We start from the raw sequence: 23,320 nt of genomic DNA, 5'->3' as shown, positions 1-23,320 counted from the left end.
GGAAAACGTTAGATATCTAGGGTATGTAAACGGGAAAACTAACTTCTCGTTAGTCACGGAAGCTGCCTCGATATTCGCAATAGCCCTCATCGTCACCATGCTATGGAAATGGTACACTAGGAAGCTAGATATTCCACCAGTTCAAATTCCGATGCAATGGGCCACAAACACTAAGATCTTCAAGGGCCAATCTGCCCATGAAATCCGTAACCTGGACGACAGCGCACCAGTCAAGCCAGTCAGAATCAACATTACACCAAGTAACCAGATCGACTCTATAAAAGATATATCCACTTCACATTTTTCATGCTTCGATCTGCGGGACGCAGATCTTTAAAGGGGGAGGAGTTATAGCAGCAGTATCCAGCGGTTGACCCATTTACTCACGTTGCTGAGCATGTGACCGCGCTATGTTGCGTGTTGAAGTTTCGCTGACGCAGCACACGCGCAGAATAAGCGGAAGTTAATTGGGACAACGATTGGTGTAGTTGCAGAAATTGTGATTGAACAGCAAATCTAGTTTTAGTTAAGCAAACTATTTTTTATACAATAATTGGTTAGCATAGCATAATTACTTTAACACAAGAACTTAGCTGCTAGGTAAATTACTTTGTTCGAGTTAGTTCAATTTGGATCGTGCAAGAGCACAGAATAAATTTTATAACGTTAAAATATTTCTCGTGTTTATTTTAATTCGGTGAACGGACAGTTCACCGCAACTTTAATTTTTTATCGCCTCGCCTGCTGTGAGGCTTAACTTATATGTAATACTCCTATATTGCTAATAGAAAATGCTCGCAATGTGTTTTGAATTCAAAATCAAAACAAGACAGCCTATACAATTTTTGTGATTGTAGCAGCATAAGTGTGACAAGAAAAAATTTAAATTTAGGTACATTCAATTATTGAATACAAAAACAAAGACGTTTAAACAGCAATATATCGGCACTCTGATGTTTAGGAACGTACTTAACTTTTTGTAGCAATATAGGAGTATTACATATATGTATAAAATAAAAGAGTATGGATTCAATTGCTTTTTATTTTGATACAAATGAAGCAGAAAATAACACCGCTTGCGCTAGAAGATCTGTAAGGGATAGGGCACCGGACATTTTCGAGCTGACAGACATAGAGTAAGTAGGTAAATTAAGAAAATTTTAATACACATGCGAGTGTACATTTATTATTTAAAGGTTCGTTAAACAATTTCGAGTCAATAAAAACGCTTACAGACATCTTTTAAACATAATTTGCAGTAATATTCCTCCCGTGATTAAATCCACAGCAATAAGTCGCCAGCAAAAGCTTTCATTATGTCTGCGAATATTAGCCGAAGGAAGCTATCAGAATGCAGTTGGTAACGACTACATGCTAGGAATGGCTCAACCAACAGTGTCGAAAGTGTTTCAGAGGTTCTTGAAATTATGGAAAGGGAATTGTGCGAAAAGTGAATTAATTTGAAAGTGAATGACGAGAAGCAAATGGAATCCCGAAGTTACTTCTTCAACAAATCCAAAATTCCTGGAATTGTTATGTGCATTGATGGTACGCACGTGAGGATAGCAAAACCTTCAGGAGAGAACTCCCATATATTTTATAACCGAAAACGTTTTTATAGTATTAACGTACTGGTTGTAAGTGTGCTAAATATTTATTGTATTATTTTTAATCAATGTGTTTAATTTTTCAGATATGTGATTATAAACAGCGTATACGGTACATTAAAGCGAAATACCCTGGGTCAACACACGACTCATTCGTTTGGTCTAACAACGGAAATAAAAGTCTACGTCTATTAGGTATAAGAAATCTTTATAATAATTTATTGTTCAACGACAACTTTATATCAAATTTATAGGTGACGCAGGATACGGTCTTGCACCCTGGCTTATAACTCCTTTTCGCAACCCTGCACCTAATACTCCTCAAAGCCGCTTCAACAAATGGCATAGTTCTGGGCGAAACATTATAGAGAGAACTATTGGTGTTTGGAAGAACTGGTGTATATGTCTTCTGTCTGCACGGCAACTTCACTACACTCCTGAAAAGGCTGTGCAAATAATCAATATAGCTGCAGCACTTCACAATTTACGCATTCACTACAATATCCATGATGAGTATCTCGATAACGTAAATAATGAGGAGGACGGAGAAACTCATTTTCAAGAAATTGAGCAACCGGAAACGTATTATAGTGAAGCGGTTGAATTACGAAATCAAATGCTGCAAAGTTTTTTGTAAAGAATTTTATTTTATTATAAATAAAAATACTGCCTTCATGGCCATGTAAAATTTTACTATACTTAAATTATAGTACATTGCAAATTTTATAAATTGTACTGCTTTTTTGTTTATTTTCATTAATTAAAAAAATTCATTTCATTATAAATAAAAATACTACCCTCATCGAATTGCCTGAGCAGTTGGTTGATGACCAGCGTCCACAGCAGAGGATGTAGCATCCCTCCCTTAATGGTCATGTGAAATATTTACTATACTTAAACTATAATACATTGAAAATTTTATAAATTGTGCTCGTTTTTTGTTCATTTTCATTAATTAAAAAAATTCATTTCATTATAAATAAAAATACTGCCCTCATCGAATTGCCTGAGCAGTTGGTTGATGACCACCGTCCACAGCAGAGGTGATAGCATCCCTCCTTTCATTGCCATGTAAAATTTTACTATACTTAAACTATAGTACATTGCAAATTTTATAAATTGTGCTGCTTTTTCGTTTATTTTCATTAATTAAAAAAATTCATTTCATTATAAATAAAAATACTGCCCTCATTGAATTGCCTGAGCTGTTGGTTGATGACCAGCGTCCACAGCAGAGGTGATAGCATCCCTCCCTTAATGGCCATTTAAAATATTTACTATACTTAAACTATAATACATTGCAAATTTTATAAATTGTGCCCGTTTTTTGTTTATTTTCATTAATTTAGAAAATTAGTTTCATTATAAATAAAAATACTGCCTTCATGGCCACGCCAAACATTTTAAACTATATACATACTTTTTTTTAATAATATTTTTTTTAAATTTTATTGCCCTTAATATTTAAATCATTTAACTTTCTTTATTACAAATTTTTTTTCTTTTTTTAATTTTTTTTTTTGCAAGAGAGACGGGGATGGAGATAGGAGGGAAGGGGATGGTGGATGCAAGCTAGGATGTGGAAGGGAAGGTTTTAGTAGCGCACTATTCACCCTATCAAGCTCCAGTTGCAAGAGTTGCCCCTTTACTTGAGTCTTGTCTCGCAACAACTTTTCAGTTGCAAAGTTATGGCTTTTAGTTTCTGCAACTGAGCAAATTTGTTCAGTGTTCCTGTTCAGGCTGCTTCTGCTATTTTCAATATTTTTGATGCTTTTGGTCAAATCTCCCATTTTTCTTTTTTGTGACCTCATTGCAGATGACACGTTATCGTGGAACTTTTTCTGTAAATTAATTTTCGTTTCTAACAACGTCATCTGGCTCCTTCTTTGTGGTGTTCTCTGTTGTGGCTGCGAAGAGAAACCTGCAGGAGTGTTTTGGTTGCCGTTTTCTTCGCTCCCAGCAATGCCAGTTTCTGCATTGTTCACCGCGACACTTAAGAATGTTTCGCTAGCACCGCCTTCAATATGGCGGGGCAGGTGTTGTTGTGTGCCAAAGTCTCTGCTAGAAACTCCTGCTATGGCGTCACCAAGACATACCAGCTGCGCAACTTCCTCTTCCAAGGCAGTCAAATTTATTGTGGTGTTTGGTCCACCACCTGTTGCTAGCATTTGGGTGCGGTTGTGGGACATTTTCTTCTTAATGGAAGATTTGAAATCTGACCATATCTGAAAAACAATGGAGTTTCTGTACGGACATAGAGTGCTCCAGCGAAACAGCACGGTTGAAAAATGTCCTAGCAAATGGAAACATAGTTCAGGGACTAATAAAGAAAGAGAACGGGAAATGGTCACGTAATAGTGAGGAATCCCTTGAGGTGCTTCTCGATACACATTTCCCATCGGGAGACGATTTAGAAGAGCAAGCAGACATCATTCACACTTCGATCACGGAGCTAGTAGTGCCGGGCTTGGTGATCGAAACCAAGATCCAGTGGGCAGTGAAGACGTTTTCTAAGTTTAAATCGCCGGATAGATATATATTCCCAGTCATGCTACAGGTCTCAAGTAGGGCGGTCGTGGAATGGCTTAAAATAATATTCGATGGGTGCATAAGACTGAATCATGTACCGCACTCTTGGAAAACTGCTCGTTTAGCTTTTCTACCAAAGGCGGGGAAGATCGGTCATGTGTATCCCAAAGACTATAGACCCATTAGCTTAACATCATTTCTGCTCAAAACCTTTGAGAGGCTGATAGATGTGTACATAAAGTCCAACGTTGATGGAAAGCTGCTCTCCACAACACAGCATGCGTACACCAACGGCTAGTCGGTAGACACCGCATTGCATAGAGTGGTAATAAGCATAGAGAAATCCCTGGAATATAACAAGTATGCTCTAGGAGTATTCTTGGACATTGCCGGGGCTTTCAATAATGGTGCAAAATGGGCGATTATGGATGGTCTTAATTACATTAAAGTACATCCTACCTTAATCAAATGGATCGGCTGCATGTTAAATCGCAGAAAGATTACATCACAATTGGGATTGTACGAGGCCACGAAATCAGTGGACAGGGGCACGCTGCAGGGAGGGATGATATCACCTCTGCTGTGGACGCTGGTCATCAACCAACTGCTCAGGCAATTCGATGAGGGACCCGTAAAACTTACTGCTTACGCAGATGACGTTGCAATTGTCATAAGTGGAAAGTGCCTTCCAACGATTAGTTCTTTGATGAATCAGGCGCTTCGGGATATTCATACCTGGGCATCTAATGTCGGGTTGAAAGTCCATGCGGAGAAGACGGGTTTGGTCTTGTTTACAAAGAGATACAAGGTCCCAAATTGGACCAGGCCTAAGTTAGGAGGGGTGACCTTACAGGAGAAACCTTGCACAAAATATCTAGGAATCAACCTAGACAGTAAGCTGCCATGGAAGCTCAACGTGGAGGAGAGGGTCGAGAAGGCCTCAACGGCACTCTATGCATGTAAAAGAATGCTAGGGTGTACGTGGGGCCTATCGCCCTCTCTTTCTAATTGGTTTTTTACAGCGATTGTAAGCCCTATTCTATACTATGGAGTTCTTGTTTGGTGGAAAGCCACACAAAAAACAACATACCTCAAAAAATTAGAGGGGGTATGCAGACTATCGATGCTTAGCGTTACGGGAGCTCTGAAAACAACCCCGACGGCTGCACTGTATGCCATTATGCACGTTCCCCCTGTAGACCTGGTAGCAAAGAACAAAGCATTAACGACCGCAACCAGGCTCGGTGCTTCAGGGCAGCTTGAGCGCCTACCATATGGCCATAGTAGTAAAGCGTCATCAGTCACAAGACGAACAGACTACCTGATCCTCTATCTGCGCTTCGAAGGAGATCTTAAGGCCACAATAGAGGTGAACGGTTGGCGCAAGGGTGCGCAAATGGTGGATGAGGCGATACATGTGTACACCGATGGTTCCAAAGTAGTGGAAGGAGTAGGGTCTGCGGTATACTGTGCTGATCCGGAAATAAGCAGATCCTACAGGCTGCCGGATTACTGTAGCATTTTCCAAGCCGAAATATTAGCCGTAACCAAAGCAGTAGAAACCCTGGAAGAGAATAGCTTAAGCTGCAACCGTGTTAACTTTTATATTGACAGTCAAGCAGCAATTAAGGGAATAATCTCGCATAGCACAGCATCTAAATGCGTGCTAGAGTGTAAGCAGTCTCTGGAGAGAATCGGGACAGAGAGAAGCATACATCTATATTGGATTCCAGGGCATATGGGAATGAAAAAGCGGACGAACTAGCTAAAAAGGCGAATCCCTTGAAGCTTGCTCCGTATACGTCCCAGTTAGATTGGGCGAGATTAAGCCAAGGCGAGAGGAGCACATGATCGACCAAGCGGGAAAGGCGTGGATTCAAGCGCGGGGCTGTAAAGTGTCGAAGTTTATGTGTAGTTCTTACAACCTTAGACTAACACAGTTGCTTCTATCATTAAAAAGAGAGGACTGTAGACTCATGACGGGTATTCTGACTGGACACTGCCTTCTGGCGTCACATGTCTTTAAATTAGGCTTGGTCAGTGATAGCAGATGTAGGAAGTGCGGGTTGGGGGAGGAAACGATCGAGCACATTCTAAGCTCGTGCTCTACACTTGCCAGGCGAAGACTCCAGCTATTAGGAGTGATACAGCTGTCAGATATAGAAGCAGCAAGTGGCTTAAGTCCTAGGAAGCTTCTGGTATTTTCCAAGAGGACGAAGTTATTTTATAACATAGGTCCTGGTTTTTGATAGGGTTTTTCAGTTTGGTCGTTAAAAACAAACTTCTGGTAACACTACGGACTCAATCAGTCTATGTGAGGTCCTCATGGACCGGCCAGTTCAACCTAACCTAACCATACCTGAAATTGACATTAGTTTAACAAAAATTTTTATGTGTAAATAATTTTCTTACTTTTTTCCACTCAGCAATGGACTTTGTTGGAGGTCCCAACTCATTTAAGTCGGTGGCGGCTGCTTGGACATGTTTTGGCGATGTCCACATTGAGCTTCATCCGTTCAACCTTGAAAGAAAACTTTTCGCGATTTGTGGTGCGACTTCTGTTTAAAAATATAACTATTACATAAATTTTACTAAAAAATATAAAAAATAACTAACCTTTTACTGAATTCCATTCTATTTTAACTTTATTGCGCGTTATGTAAAATATGTAATGACAGCTATTGTGTTTCTATTGCGGTTATCGGAATTCAGGGAATCACCGAACTGCTTTACCTACAAAATTTTATTCGCGATCTGCATTGCCGATCGGTTAAGAGAATACCAGATCTTCCCAATTCGATTCGCATTCCACGCGGATGGCATTCGACGGATACCGTAATAGGGGTGTTTATTTCTATGATTTACAGCTGCAGCGTTTGTAAGGTGTATTATTTATTGTTGCTGTTGCCTACACATATGCAAGTCGGTCTAGGTATGCTAATCTTAATGGAAATAAACTAGTTCTGGACTAGTTTTGGTATTGTGTGAAATGTAATTTTTTTGTTACGAGTAATCGGACGAACGGCTTGACCGATTTTGAAGTGTTTATTTTGCATAGATTTCAATCACGACAGTGTGGGTGCGGAAAGAAAATGCTTTAAACCTTAACAGAAAGTTACTTTAAAAATGTCCAAAAACACAAACCAATGACGAATACAAAGGAGCGAGAATGGGACGTTTGAAACATTTTTCCAATCCTCTTACTGGTAAAGTAAAGTTCTGTCAGCGCAACGTCTAATGAGCCTGTAAGTATAAGGAAAGAAGGGTGTATATACTCCGCAATATATCTAAAGTGGAATGGCATTCACGCATAGAAGAGACTTCGTTTATCAAAGCTGAGATGACCAAGAAGGTTCATCGCGGTCATATCAAATAGATCGAAATGGTAGGGTTAGTACCTTAATGGTTTTAGTTACAGGAGCGTACTTGATGTATGACATTCGCCAAAATCTTCGGTGAACCTCTTTATTGCTTCAACAAACAACAAAAACAGTAACAAAGCTACGCGGCAGTGAGACTAGCTGAACCCTCATCCGCTGAGTACCAACAGCTAACGGCAATTCCCTGAAGTGCCAAATAAATTTTGTATCTATCTACCTTTTGTGTTTGTAAAGAATGATCTCGCAGGTGCTCATTCTACCTACCGTCAGCTACCGCTGGAGAATAAGGAAAGGTAAATACTCCGTAGCCCCTGTGTCACCATCGACTATGCCACTCCTCCTGCTACGTGCTCAGTTGCTTCATTTTCAGCTATTATACCGCCGCCTGGATGTTGCCGTTCCGATATTCCTCACAGCTACTACGTCCATTAGCCAACCGATATCCTATCTCAGCTCAGATCTAGTTAGCCCATTATTTCCGAATGTTTACTACTACCCTCGGTAGTCCTCAGCCTCCCTAGCTGTTGCCGACTACCGATCATCCCACCCTAGAAATAATTCCCGACATCATCCACTCTTTTCTGTCCGTCGGTACGCCGCTCTATTGCTTTCACGTTCTTGGTATGACTAATAACTCATACAATTACATTTTTTTTAATCCTTTCAGGTTTGTGGTACCTCTACTTGCCGCTATATTGAGTTACCTGGGTCTTCGACAAAACGCAACTCATAAAATGTGAAGTTTTTCACCCACTGTCAAATACAAAAATATGATATAGAGATTGCTGTATAAATTTCAGGGTAGGAGCGGTGATCTGTACAGTTTTTAGTGCTGTAAATACAGAACACGTAGGCATCGATATTACTATTAGTATCGCTGCAGGCTTATTGCAAGGGATATCGATGGAAGCGCTCTCCTGCCCTGCGAACATTCTAAGAAATCGAAGGGGTGTTAAACAATGTCCTGCCTGTGATTATCGAAACGGTTCTGCTGGGATGGGTGTTCTCTCTCTTCTTCTTCAGGTTGAAGTGGTAACCAAGTTTATGATGCACATTGAAACGTGTATGGCTCGAAGATAGGCCAATGATTAGATTGAAAAGCAAGATTGTTTGGAATAGGAATAATGTCTAGAATGCTATAGGGGGGAGCCATTAACAAGAATAACTCGATCTCGCTAAGGGTCCCCACTGGCTTTATAAGAACGTAGTTAAGTCGATATCCTTCTATGGGGAGCTTCTCTGGTGGAACGTACTGGAGGCGAAGAGCGTTATAAGCGACGCTTAGGAACAACACCAATGTACCTTGGCACTGAATGGTATCCTGAATATATATCAGGCGATTGTTCCACGCAAGTCAGTTGTGACCCAACCATTGATCGGGCTACTTGATGTGGGCTATGGAATTTGGCATATCGTGTACTCCGGAATTTTTACCAATTTTAACATTATCCCAGCAAGGGCAGATTACGACAACTGCTCCGTCTGAGCTTCAAATTATGCATTCCCTTTGAAGAGGATTGAAGTGGGGTCTAATTTGAGGAAGGACCTAGTTCACGGAAGAATTGAAGCTGGAAGGTAAGTTTCGCGGTTTTTTTGTCAGGAGCACGTTGTAAGCCGAAAGCGAAGTCGCAGTTAAAGATGCGGTGAATGAGATAGTATGCAAGGTCACTACGCTTAGAGAACTTAAAATTAATCAAACGTCTGCGTACGATGGTTTTGATATGTCTGACCTCACTTTTGATTGACTCGAACTATCTTGGACTAGTCTCACTTTAGTGCCGGGGCTTAGGAAAATATCTCTTACAAGTTCTTTGGCAGTGGTTGGTACTTGTGAACTAAATATAATAGTTTAAAGCGATTCCAGAGTTCCGATACCCACTTGTTGTCTTCTTTGGTGACAGTTGCGCAACCGCTGGATACTCACAACCTGCAGCGCAGAGATGGGAAGATGTGGAAATCATTGTGTACACTAACGCTCATTTGCGGTTGGTGACTGGGATTAGTACATGTCCCTAGAGTCCATGTGGCTTGTCGGAATATCCTGGTAATGCTTTCTGTCGAAATTTGCGTGAAGGATAACTAGGTTGTATCACTGAGACAATTCAAGCTTGACCATTCAATTTTATGTCAGAATTATTCGAACGTACCCACTCGGCTTAAGTCTTGTACTGAAAACAACAAAGATTTCTTTAACCCAAACTAACGCAATTTGGCAGCTAGAAATATAAAAGAGTCTCTGAAAATAGTCGCAAACTACGCCGCTTAAAAATAGTTCCTCAAATTCCAACGCACCCGATTCCTCTCTTCAAGATTGTGAACGTTGAGCGCCCTGCAGGTTTGTTTAAATTCGTTGTCTGCTGCTCAGCACATCCGCACAGCTTTAGAGATTTACCAAAGCGCACAAATTCACACAACCTTACACACACATACATGCACACTTATTCATCGACATGTTCTGTGACCCTAATGCTAGTTTAGTTATCCTCACAGTTCTCTGCTTAGTTATTTATACAACTGAGTGTATAGTTGTGGTTTTTTTTTGCTGTGAAGATTTTGTTGTTATTTTTGCTTATTTTTCACATTTTTAGCTCTTACATTTTACAATGCTTTTCTTTTATTGTTGTCTGTTTTCCTTACCCTTTAGTTCGTTTTATTCAAACTTTATTCTCCTCCCTTCCTCTCCCACCTCGCATACTCAACGAGCTCAGCATTGCCCTAGGCACTCATTCATTCACTCAGTCTTGTTACATATATGAATATTTCATATACCTTTTTAGCAGGAAAGGCTTTGGCGACCCAAAGCTCCTCATGAAACTACAAATAACTTCCTCGATTAATGCTGAATCCGAATGGATGAGAAGTTTTTCAAGGCAGAAATACACTCGGAGTTTTAGCCAAACAATTGGCCAAAGGCGACCTGGCTTAGAAATATTTTTTATCTAAAAACTTGTTTCTAAAGGTTATGATCTTGTTTTTCCTGGGCCTCCAAATTTTTAGGAAAAATAAAAAAAAATAGCACACCCTAAGTTAGAAGAGAAGATCCACCTTTTGATTCATTATGGACGACTGGATACCAAAATCTGGCACGATTGCGATTTTTGTCCTACTTTTCTTTCCGTTTTCGATTCTGAGTTCGGTTTTGGTTCGGTTCGGGTCTAGTTTAAAGTCTTTGTTAATGCTTTGAATTTGGGTTCTGCTCTGGTTTCGGATCCAGTTTTGGTTTTGAGTCAGTTTTTCGTTTCGTCTCAAGTTTTGGTTACGTACGCAGTTTCGATTCCCATTTACTTAACTGATTCTGTTCTTTCATAACTGCGAAGCTTGCTTTTATTTTGGTACTATTTGTAATATCAGTTTCATTAACACTTAACACAGGACCTTGATTATGTCAGCCCACTTAACTTCGAGCAATTTTGCTGCTCAAAACTTGGTGCACCTCCAATATGGTATTGTGGCGGTATAAAATAGACAAATTAGCAGTTTGGAAACAGATACAACTAATTAGTGTACCTTTTGTACTTTTCTTCGTTTGCTCATTAAAAATACAAACATTGTACACATATCACGTGGCCTTTCTCAATTCAATAGCACAATTTAGATGTGCAAATACATAAACAAACACAGCCAAATATTTGAAGTTTCTACTTATTTTTTATTCACACAATCCACTAATGTATAAATAACGCCCACAAAACCGTCGAGATTTTTTACTCCGTTAGGCACTCCATAAAGCAATAATAATTTTCTGTGTTTATTCATAAAAAATACAAACATTATATCACGTGGCCTTTCTCAATTCAATAGCACAATTTAGATGTGCAAATACATAAACAAATCACATGGAAATTTTATTTTGAAAACAACCAAATATTTGATTTGTACCCATTTCCTGAATTTAGAAGTTTCTACTTATTTTTTATTCACACAATCCACTAATGTGTAAATAAGGCCCATAAGAACGTCTAGATTTTGTTACAACTAATTGTGTTTATTCATTAATAAAAAATAGTTTAAAATAACTAAAAAAATACGCTTTTATAGCCAACCGAACTAAAAAATAGAAAATATTTTCAATTAAAAAGAGTTTATATAACAGTAGTAGAAGGTCAAACAATCATTTATAGTTAATCAACTCAAAATAAAATTATAATAAAATTTAAGTTATTAATAGAATAATTTAATTCACAGTAATATGATATTGAATGTTAAAATCATTCTATTGGCAACTATCTGAGAGGAAATATATGAAATGTAGTCAAATGCACCCCACGCTTTTTACTGTGAATTAAATTATTCTGTTAATAACTTAAATTTTATTATAATTTTATTTTGAGGAGATTAACTATAAATGATTGTTTGACCTTCTATACTGTTATATAAACCCTTTTTAATTGAAAATGATTTTCTATTTTTTAGTTAGGTTAGCTATAAAAGCGTGTTTTTTAGTTTTTTTAACTATTATTTATTTTTAATTTTTTAGTTCAAGTAATTTCAAAAGTTTTAGTCGAGAGTGATGAAACCTAGAAACGCCAGCGGTCCATGGATGAATCCAACCCCACGGCACCGAAAAGGGCCAAGACGCAGGGAGGCTGGACGCGGTTTTTCGCCGAAATTACCAAGGGTGGGCAGATCATTGGCATTATAGATGAGATCAGCGAAGATGGCAGGATTCCGAAACAACAGTGGAGCCCTGATACGTGTGCAAAGTTTCAATCAAACTTATGACCATTCAAGGTGGTAATAAGGCCAATTGACCTTATGGCCGTTAACCTTATGTCACCGCACCACCACATTAATGCATTGTCATCGCATTGTCATCGAGCCTTGATACGTGTGCAAAATTTCAATCAAACTTAGGGCCATTCAAGGTGATAATAAGGCCAATTGACTTTATGGCCGTTGACCTTATGTCACCACACCATCACATAAATGCATTGTCATCGGTCCCTGATACGTATGCAAAGTTTCCAATTAATCAGACTTCTAGAAACCGGTGAAAATTAAGCTCAAAGATTCCGTTACATACAGGCCAAGCTTATACAAACAGATAAAGCTAATTATTGTACCTTTTGTACTTTTCTGTGTTTATTTATTAAAAATACAAAAACTATATCACGTGGCCTTTCTCAATTCAATAGCACAATTTAGATGTGCAAATATATAAACAAATCACAAGAAAGTTATCTTTTGAAAACAGCCAAATATTTGATTTGTGCCCATTTCCTGAATCTAGAAGTTTCTACTTATTTGTTATTCACACAATCCACTAATGTATAAATAGCGCCCACAAAACTTATCTTGATTTACTCAATATTTAACAAGCGTCTCAAAAAGTTATAATTTAAAATGAGTTTAAGAAATTATTTCGGGGTCTTGTTGGTCGCGCTTAGCTTTCCTTCCACCTACACGAATGCGGAATTACGCGCTGGAGGTGTCAATGCTTACAGTTCTAGCAGTCCTGTGGTTCCAGAGCATAAACCATATGTGGTGGCAATATATGATGGCAAAAAATATATTTGCACTGGATCATTGATCACTTTGGAATACGTGGTTACAGCAGCAAAATGCGTGAGAACAAATCTACAGCAAAGGATGAAAGTTAAAGCTGGTGTAGACAGTGTATATGATGATGGACATGTTCGCAAAGCGTGTGCTCTAATTGGTATTTGGAATGATTTAGGAATAATTGAAGTGCACCCCGCCTTTAACAGATTAGATTCTACAGTAGGAACAATAGAACTTTGCAAATCTTCATTAGAACCGGGCAACGAAATGCATGTTAATGGATGGTATTCATTTAGTGATAAAATCTGTTCTACTGTCGAAACTATAGTAAAAAAGGAATGTTGTACTCCTTATATCCATGTGGTAAGGAAAAGTTTTACAGGAACGACTTGTGCTGTATATGGTTTACAAGGTTTCGTAGATTCTGGAGCACCGGGCGTTGTGGGCGGATCTCTTTGTGCTGTGGCAAGATCTTTTTTGAGTAAATCACAAACAATGTTATATACAGATTTATCTGTTGGAAGTCCTGCTCGACGCTATATAGAAGGAAAAACGGGATGTTCATAAGTGTTATTATAAATTAAATGCTGTCATAAAATTATGCAGTTCTTCTAAATAAATAGTACGGAGAAAAAAAAATGTTTCGTTTTTCTTTTCAATGAGGAAATTTACCTAAATTATAATTTTTTATACCTTTATACCTTTATATAAAGTCGCTTTCATGTTTGTTGCCTCATTTCCATACGAATTTTTGACCCACAGAGAAATCTTTTTCGGTAATTTCCCGTTGAGCTAGACACTTGATACTTAGAACATAGTTCAGATCGGGGGGACATTACAATGCAAGTGAATAAAATCTGCTAGGTGGCGCACGGATCGAGATATACAGAAAATTAATTTTAAAATGCAAATTTTGCGATCGACTTTTAACTAAGTTCTCACTGATCCAGAGACTTGAAACTTAGCACATAGTTTGCGAGTCGATGGCACTACAATTCGTGGAAACCAAAATGCCGCCAGGTGGCAGACGAATCGAGATAAACGAAAATCCCTGAAAAAACGTAGGGAATCTTGCGATCGATTTCTAAGTAACTTCCCGGTGAGCTAGAGACTTGAAACTTGGGCGCGAGTCAGAACCCGGTGACAATGCAATAATTGATCAAAAAAAAATCGCTAGATGGCGCATGAATCGAGATATTAGGAAAATTAGTTTGACTTGGGAATCTTTCAATCCATTTTTAACTAACTTCCCGGTGACCTAGAGACTTAAAGCTTGGCACACAGTTCGAGACTTCGTGGCAATACAATCTACAGAAAACAAAGTTCCGACAGGTGGCGCGCTAAATGAGATAACTACAAATCCTTGAAAAACGAGAGGAATCTTGCAATCGATTTTTGAGTAACTTCCCATTGAGCTGGAAATATGAAACTTGAGCCGTAAGTCAGAACCCAGTGACAATGCAATATTTTATCAAAAAAATTCGGCTAGGTGGCGCATGATGGCGAGATATTAGGAAAATTAATTTTAATTTTGGAATCTTTCAATACATTCTTAACTAAATTCCCAGTTACCTAGATACTTGTAACTTAGCACATAGTTCGAAACCCGGTGACAATACAATTTATAGAAAACAAAGTTCCGCTAGGTGGCGTGCTAATTGAGATAACTACAAATCCCTGAAAAACGAGGGGAATCTTGCTATCGATTTTCGAGTAACTTCCCCATGAGCTAGAGACATGCAACTTGGGCCGTGGGTCAGAACCCGGTGACAATGCATCAGTTGATCAAAAAAATTCCGCTCGGTGGAGCATGGATCGAGATATTGAGAAAACTAATTTTAAATTGGGAATCTTGCAATCGATTTTTAACCAACTTCCTGGATATATAGAGACTTAAAACCTGAAATATAGTTTAAAACTCGGTGACAGTGTAATGTTTGATCAAAAAATTTGAGCTACGTAAGTCACAATTCGAACTATCTAGAAGATTAGGCATTCCTTCATGGCTAATTTCCTGAGTGTTGCAGGCGTTGTAGAACTCCACCTCGTTGAAGGCCCAACTCAAAGCACGTCCTTGCATACTTTTAGGCGTACGCGACTTTCACCACCATTCTTTTAGACTTTCAGGCGTATGCGAATTTCACCACGATTTTGAGCTGTGCAAGTTAAGTAGCTGACAAAAGAGGTGGAATTCTCTTGTTATGATGCGAGGTGGAATTCTGTTGTTTTCGCCAGTGTTGTCAGCGAAAATTCTACAAATTCTCTTAAATTTTGGGAATTAACTATGAAGATTATTTTCATGTTAATTCCGATCAAGGCAGTTAATTTCGGACTTTCGTTCGTCTATCAGCCGCTTAACCCACTATTCTTTATAATGAAGCTTCTTATACTTTGATTTTCTTTGGAAAATTTTTGGGAGCAATGGCCTAACAAGTGGTGAATCACGGGTTCTGGTGAATGAACTATTAGTGGCGGTGATGCACCACAGCCAAGAGGTAATTCTCTAAACAAATTGTGTTGGTACTAGACTTTAAAATTTTCTAAAATCTGCCGGCACAAAATTGTTATGCTTATTGAGTTAAGCCAGAACTCCATGGATAGCCTCGTGGGCATTGCAAGCGTTCTAGAATTCCACCTCGTTTGTTAGCTATTCAATCTACACAGCTAAAAATCGTGGAGAAAGTCGCATACGCCTGAAAATTTTAAAAGACGCGAATGGAGTTGGGCCTTAAAGGCCGAAGTCCTTTCAGGTGTTCGCGACTTTTACCACACGGAGGGAAATATACGGCTCAATTACCCACAACTATTGATACTACATTAAATAAAAATTGTTACTCCTGTCCCATCAATAAATATGGATATGCTATCACTGTACGAATAATGAATTAGTATTGAACTGGTATCCAAACAAAGTATGCGTAAGAAATCTATTAACTATTGATAAATTCGGCATTCTTAAAAAAAAAATTAATTTGACATTTGGCTTCAGCATGATTCGAGCCCTGTTTGACTGTGCTATGAGCCCAGTTCTCTACCATTAGGCTACGGCATGTCACGAAATTTACGGAGAAATATTCAAATATATGAAATATAAAAAAATGTTTAATCCACAAGCATTTCAACAAGTTGTAATATTGCTCTCACGCCAATATGAAATAGTACAGTTCCGTCCACAAATATTTTTTTATACAAGTAAAAAAAGTAAAGTCCCATCAAAAAAAAATTTTTAAATTGCGATATGACTTTTTATTAGCTGCAAATAAGATTGATAGTGGATCCATTCCAAATAGATATCGCACGAAATACGCCGCTATCAATAGCAAAAACGATAAGCAGCCCAAGCATTTCTCTCAGTGCACGATTTTTAGATATGTAAATTGACATCCACCTTTATAGTTTTAAATCCCAAAGTTCCTTTACAAGAGCTATTCTTAAAGTTTTTTAGTCAAAATTCAACAAGACTATGTCTGTATTAAAGGAAAAATGTCCTTCTATTTTTTGGTCCATTTATATAAAGGTAGTCCTTAAAATTTTTGTATCATCTTTTTTTTCCGTTTTGCCTTCTGTTCTGGTTCTTCGTCTTATAATTTCAAGTTTTCTTCGATTTCCAATTACAACTTTAATATTGATTTCTTAAAGACTGCGGTATTCTGTTTTGAGTTTGGTGCCATCTGTAATATCAGTTTCGGTTTGTAGTTCGATTCAACGTTGCTTTTCGACGCGCATTTCATGTGACGGTTTCAGTTCTAGTTTAATTTTTTTATTGGTTTCGGCTCCGAGTATGGTTCCGGTTTAGAATGCAGGTTCCAGTTGTACTTTGGTTACGGATTTGGTCTTGGAATATCGTTTTTGTTAAAATTTCGGTTGCATCACTGCCTACGACTCTAGCTTTAGTTCCGAATTCAGTCTTATTTTCTACTTCTCTTTTTCCAGTTTGGGAATTCGCCCTGGTGTAGGTTTTCCTGTACCGGTCTCTTATTAAGTTTCGGTTTCGTACCCGTTTCCAGTTTTGGAATCCCTTCTGGTGTTGGTTTTTCTGTATCAGTCTTGAATTCTGTTTTGGTCTCCTTCTTGGTTTCTGTGTCCCATTCAATCTGATTTTCGTTTTTGTACCTACTCGGTTTCAGTTTTGGAATTCGTTCTGGAACTCTTGTTTCGTGCGGAACAAGTCTTGGCATCGGCTTTGTTTCCGATTTTTGGTCCTGCTAAAGTCTTGGTTTTTTCTCTCGCGCAAAGAGTTAACTTGCACTGCCACTCTATATTAATAAAAAAAATTATTCAGCACATTATTTGTTTTTTATATTTTTTTTTTAATTTTTATTTTTTTTCAGAAAAAAACTATAAAATTTTATTTCATGTTATGTGCTGCCGTAAAACTATTTTAATTCATTGTTTCTGTGTTTGTTTAATATTAACAATAAATAGTAATTTTTTTGTTTTATTTCATGAACTGATTTGCTAGCCATTCACAAAAAACTCATACACTCGTATGAGCAGCAGCAGATTGCATATGCTAATTAAAAATTATTACTAAACACTTTTTCAGCCACTTTGTATTTAATCAGCTGATATTATTATTCATTTTGAAAGAATTTTTTATTAAGTCAATAAAAAAATATGCTGTTTAAAAATGTTTCAATATGCAACTAGCCTCATTTTATTATTTTATTTAATTAATTATTCTACGCTTTAACCAATCAAGCTCGTAGATTTATGGAATAATTTCCAAATTCGGTGGGTTTGAACTATTCAGAAGTCGCTAGACGATTTTTATGAAATTTTATATGCAGATTTGTTTTCAGCTTATCGAGTTAGTAAATATTTATATGGCATAGTTCTACATAACACTTTTTTCGTTGTTGTAGCGATAAAGACACACCCCTGGTTATAGCCAGGTTACAGATGTGGCGGCCACCGTGGTGTGATGGTAGCGTGCTCCGCCTATCACACCGTATGCCCTGGGTTCGCACCCCGGACAAAGCAACATCAAAATTTTAGAAATGAGGGTTTTCAATTAGAAGAAAATTTTTCTAAGCGGGGTCGCCCCTCGGCAGTGTTTGGCAAGCGCTCCGGGTATATTTCTGCCATGAAAAGCTCTCAGTGAAAACTAATCTGCCTTGCAGATGCCGTTCGGAGTCGGCATAAAACATGTAGGTCCTGTCCGGCCAATTTGTAGGGAAAATCAAGAGGAGCACGACGCAAATTGGAAGAGAAGCTCGGCCTTAGATCTCTTCGGAGGTTATCGCGCCTTACATTTATTTTTATTTTTTATTTATCTATTTTATATTATCGGTATCTATTTCATAACAAATCGAAAGCACACCGATAACAAATTGGTAACACTTCAATAACAAATCTATACCTTTTCGATAAAAGCTATAAATTTTTGATAAAAATCGATTACTTTTTAGTAATCAATCGATAACTTTTTGGTAACAAATCGAAAGTAAGCCTGTTACAAACTAGCAACATTCCGATCACAAATAGATAAATTTAAATTCTACAATATGATAAATTCTTGATAAATTATCAGAATCGATAACTTTTCGATAACAAATCGATCTTTTTTAATGAAAAATCGATACATTTTCTATAACAAATTGATATCATGTTGGAAACACTCACATAAAAAAGCGACAACTTTTAGATAAAGAATCGCAAATTTTTTGATAATAAACCGATAACTCGTTGGTAAAAAATTGATGATCCTTGTTTAATATTTGTTATCGATACCCAGTTTACAACACCTCGATAACAAATCGAAAAATTTGTCTATACCTCGATAACACACTGTTATTTCGTCGATTAGAGATATATAACAGGCACCCAAAAAAAAAGAGCTGTAAGCTCTTGCACAATATTGCGCTCCAAGCTTCGTGCAATTATATTCATTCACTGGTCCCCTGATCCACTTCCCGGAATGAAAACTTTCTCAAATATTATCTTTGTCAAAGAGGTACCCCTGTATCGAATTTCAAGCGAATCGCAATATAAATAAAATTTTTTGGAATAGGTTGGTCCCTGGTCCACTTCCAGGAAAGAAAAGTTTCTCAATGAAGAGCTGGTCCCGGAAGTGCACCTATACCAAATCTGAAGCAAATCGTACCATCCACTATTTTATTTAGAATAGGTCGGCTCCATGTCCACTTCCTGGGTGAGAAGTGTGGCTCTCCGTAAGAACCATCCTCGTACTTCAAGGTATATTCTAGAAAAGAATTTGCAAATTTTGTTCCAACCGTTCTCGAGCTTTGCGTTTAGCAACACATTTATATACATAGCTATATTTAAGGCACTCTCGCCAGTTTGGTCGAATTTCAAAATTTTTAAAAATTATCCAAAATAATTTTAATCAAACTAATCAATCTTACTTAATTTGATTCAAGTTTAAACTAATCGCATACCAAAGGTTTCAAATCTATCGTTCAAGTCTTAACTGCCCCTCTTCCGCAAAATCTTTAAACAAAAAAACAAAACAAAAAAACCCCCTTTCACCCCACCAAAAACGTTCCATTTATGCTAATTAATTATTTCAATCAATCTAATTAAAGTTTACATAAACGACAGAATGATTAATTACATTAAATTCATTCATAACGCAACAAATTCATTCGCGCTTTTATTAATTTACTTGTCTACCAAAACGAGGGGTGTGTGTGGGGCGCGCTGCAATGATTGACAGGCGCTGGGCTTAAGAGCAAACGAGGAAGTTGAAAAATGAATGAGAACAAATCACCATTGACTGCCATTGCCGCCGCTTGTCGCCTAAGCGAGAAAACTAAATTTCAATAGAATTTTAGAGAATCATTTTTTACTCTCTGATTTTTATTGGTATTGTTTTGTTACCAAGGCGACAGTTTTTGTTGTTGCTTTTGTTTTTGGTATGGTCAACAGCAGGGCAAATAAGCAGAAAGCATAAACAATTACAAACAATGAATAAAGTAAAAACAGGACTGTAGGAATATCGTTTGTTCAATGAGAGGGAGGTAGTGAGGGAGGAAAATCTATATGGAAAGAGATAAACGGGAGTATAAACAAGATTTGAAGGATGCGACTGAATTTGTAATGGCATCGAAAGCAATTAAAATGAGAAATTCTAATGCCGGGCATGCTGAAGTGCTGCGGGATGTGGGGTATGATGCAAAAAACTGCAGCATTGAATGCGGAGGTGCAAACTAAAACAAATAAGGAACAGAGTAAATATATGTAGAGCTGGTGGACGTAGTAGTACGAGGTATGAGGATTATATTTTCAGAATCGGTTAAAAAAGCACACGTAAAGACTCCAAACCTTAAACCAATTGCTTCACATTGTTTGGGGCTTCGCTGGCTAGGTCATGTTATGCGAATGGACGAAGACGAGCTGCGCCATGAAAGTATTTGAATCGAAACACGCATTTGGAAGTAGCGGAAGCGGATCTCCCTTACTCCACTGAGTTGGGAGATGCAGGCGAAGGGAGACTTGGCCTCCATTGGTGCTTCAAGTTGGCGAAGCTTGCTACAAAATGCCTAATATTATTTCGCGGTTAAGACTTTCATAAAACAGTTTTGTCCAATCAGAGAAAACGACTCTATAGGACCTTCGCATAGACTGTCATTTAGGTCCCGGATCAGGCTAAATTCAATCTTGGATAAGCTTTTCGAAGATGCTTGAAAGCCCAAAAGCATTATACGATACAAATAAATTAATGCGATTGGGTTAACACCACTTTATTTAAGTTTAGTTAACGTTTGTGAAAAATCGTGTGAAATGTAGTGAAGCAACATTTTAGGATTAGACTGACCTCCACTTTAAATAAGTCTTTCGGAGATTGCATGAAATCATGTCCATGGTAGTAGCTATTAAGACTACGAAAAAAGGGCCGGAAACTCAAAAAGGTCGAGCGCAATGAAGTAGGATGGACTATGCATAACGCTCCAAAGAGGAAACCCATACTGTGGCATTATACTTGATGCTGCTGGATCATATCTCTGGACATTTTTCAATACAGCTGCAGGAAAGAGGTTGGCTAGCATATTCGGACGCATACATTGATTGCCTCAAATATTTGCGATAAATCGGACTTTTGTCAAGGAATGGTGCTCGACTAAGTAGCTTTTGCCAATATCTGGTACATAATATCTTGTGAACTTGGTAGATGTAGTATCTTAGCTTCATATAGCTAATCGAAAGTCTCCCCATACACTTTGAAGTCCCTATCGCTCGCCCCATATCTGTTGTGGAAGTACACATTTGAGCTAGGAAATCAACGTAACAACGACCGGTGATGTCTTACGTCCCGAAAAAAGACGATTTTCTTTCTTATAGAGTTCAAACATGTTGAGTAGAAAGACGACAACGAGTTTCTTTCTGGCATGGGAGACCTCAACAGGCAACTGCTCAATAATTCTAACCTCCCAGACGTTGACATTTGGCAAAATAAAATACAGTCGCTTGACCCTCAATGACATGCCCAGAGACTCCTTCGTCGAATTCTACCCAGTGATTGATTTAAACAAAGGAAAATCGATACTTTTGTAGCAGAGAATCCTTTTCGATTCTTCGAGATAAAAGGCAAGCTCCAACATCGAATGGGTATCAGCCGTGGCTACACAACTCGCCACTCTCTCTCTCGCGTCAGTTCTCTTCCTAAAGTTTTTCTCCCTAAAGCGAGACAAAAACGCCACACCTCGTAAACCAAATATACACAAACCAATGCGAAATACAAACACCAATGATCTCGAAACAGATGGCAAATCACAAACAAAATTAGCAGCTTGGTAATTATTACGGTAATTTGCGAATATTAATTGCAATTGGGTGGTGCGCCAGGTAGCCCACATAGTTGAGGTAAGCAGGCGGTGGTTGAACAGCTACTTAGTGACTCAGCTATATGTATAATGTTAGACAGTCTTGGATAGTCCCAACAATGTGCAGTGTGCTAGCACCAAGCGCTTGAATATCAAAGTAAGAAACACATGCACACAAGTGGGAGCCAAACAGATAATAAAACAATGGATTAATGAAGTAAAAAATTATATGTCATTAGTAAAAGTGGAATGAAATGAAGCACGCAATTGTGGAGGATTAAAGATAAGTGCTTAGTTGGTAACGAAGAGTAGGAGAACAAAAGCAAAGGAGATGAGAAGCGCAGAGTTGATAGATGGTAGGAAATTTGAAGGATGTACTTAAACACATTTTTGTTCTACTCGGTCTTAATTGAATGAGTGCTATTGAACCGACGGGACCACCTCCCACAGGCCTCAGTTAAGAGGCTCGGAACATTCACACATACTGAGAGAGAAACGGCTGCTATGAAAAGCAACTTTAACTCAAAGACCTCCGAAGGTTCCATAGGTCAAAAAAGTCGTTCGTAAGGTTAACAACGGATGGTTTTACTACCGAGAAATATGGATAAAGGAATTTGTAATTGCTCCACTTGGAAAAAGCCAAGTGACTGCCTCTCGTTTATATGCGGCCATCAACGAGAGGCTGGCTATAGTTTTTTGATCTTTATCCAACCTACATATTTCTAACAGTACAGCTGAGCTGCCTCGCCTCTGAAGATTTTTGACTGAAACCAAACAGCTTCAGCTAATTTTTCGGATGCCTTTAGGAGAAGCTCGGCATGGTTCAAGTTTGATAATCAGATTAAGGCTTCAAAAAGAAAGAGCGAATCGGCCTACACATTTGTCTGCCGTATGCGTTGCTTAAGTCCTTTCGAAGAGTGGCACGGGTATCACAGCAGAATTGAAAATTTCCCCAGTATTTTCGCAGAAGGTGGGTTAGATAAATAGGAATAAATGTAAGGCGCGATAACCTCCGAAGAGATTTTGGGACGAGCTCCTCTTCTAATTTGCGTCATGCTCCTTTAATTTTTCCTACAAATTGTCGGGACGGGATCTACATGTTTTATGCTGATTCCGAAAGGCATCTGTAAGGTGAGATGAGTTTTCACTCAGGGCTTTTCATCGCAGAAATACACTCGGAGTGCTTTCCAAACACTGCCGAGGTGCCAAAAATTTTCATCTAATTGAAAAACCTTGTTTCTAAAATTTTGATGTGGCTTTGCCCGGGGCGTGAACTCAGGTTCTTCGGTGTGTTAGGTGGAGCGCGCTACCATCACACCACAGTGGCTGCATAAGGGGTAGATAGTCTGTGCATAATAAGATTCCGTGAAAGTTAACTGGAACCATTAAAGTTAAAGTAATTACTCACTTCAGACTCCTCAAGAAAAGCTCACTGCATTGCGGGTAGTTCTCTGCTGGATATTAGCGCGACTGCAGTCTGAATAATTTTTGTGACCGCTCAAACTTTCTAGACGCC

The 23,320-nt window shown here is 38.3% G+C and overlaps 1 protein-coding gene and 1 long non-coding RNA gene across 7 annotated transcripts in view; one reads left to right on the top strand and one right to left on the bottom strand.

Moving 5' to 3' along the window:
* The window catches only part of LOC137248986 (serine-rich adhesin for platelets), a 594,115-nt gene that overhangs the window by 184,773 nt on the left and 386,022 nt on the right, over nt 1-23,320 (bottom strand). The window lies entirely within an intron of this gene.
* LOC137248984 (uncharacterized) lies at nt 591-2,532 on the top strand. Its single transcript, XR_010952230.1, has 4 exons — nt 591-1,140; nt 1,197-1,637; nt 1,694-1,802; nt 1,862-2,532. It is a non-coding gene; the product is annotated as an uncharacterized lncRNA (long non-coding RNA).

Source organism: Eurosta solidaginis, chromosome 4 (assembly GCF_040869045.1).
Source record: "Eurosta solidaginis isolate ZX-2024a chromosome 4, ASM4086904v1, whole genome shotgun sequence".
Classification (NCBI taxonomy): Eukaryota; Metazoa; Arthropoda; class Insecta; order Diptera; family Tephritidae; genus Eurosta; species Eurosta solidaginis.
The sequence above is the reverse complement of the archived record's forward strand: the minus strand, read 5'-3'. Positions and strand labels throughout refer to the sequence as shown.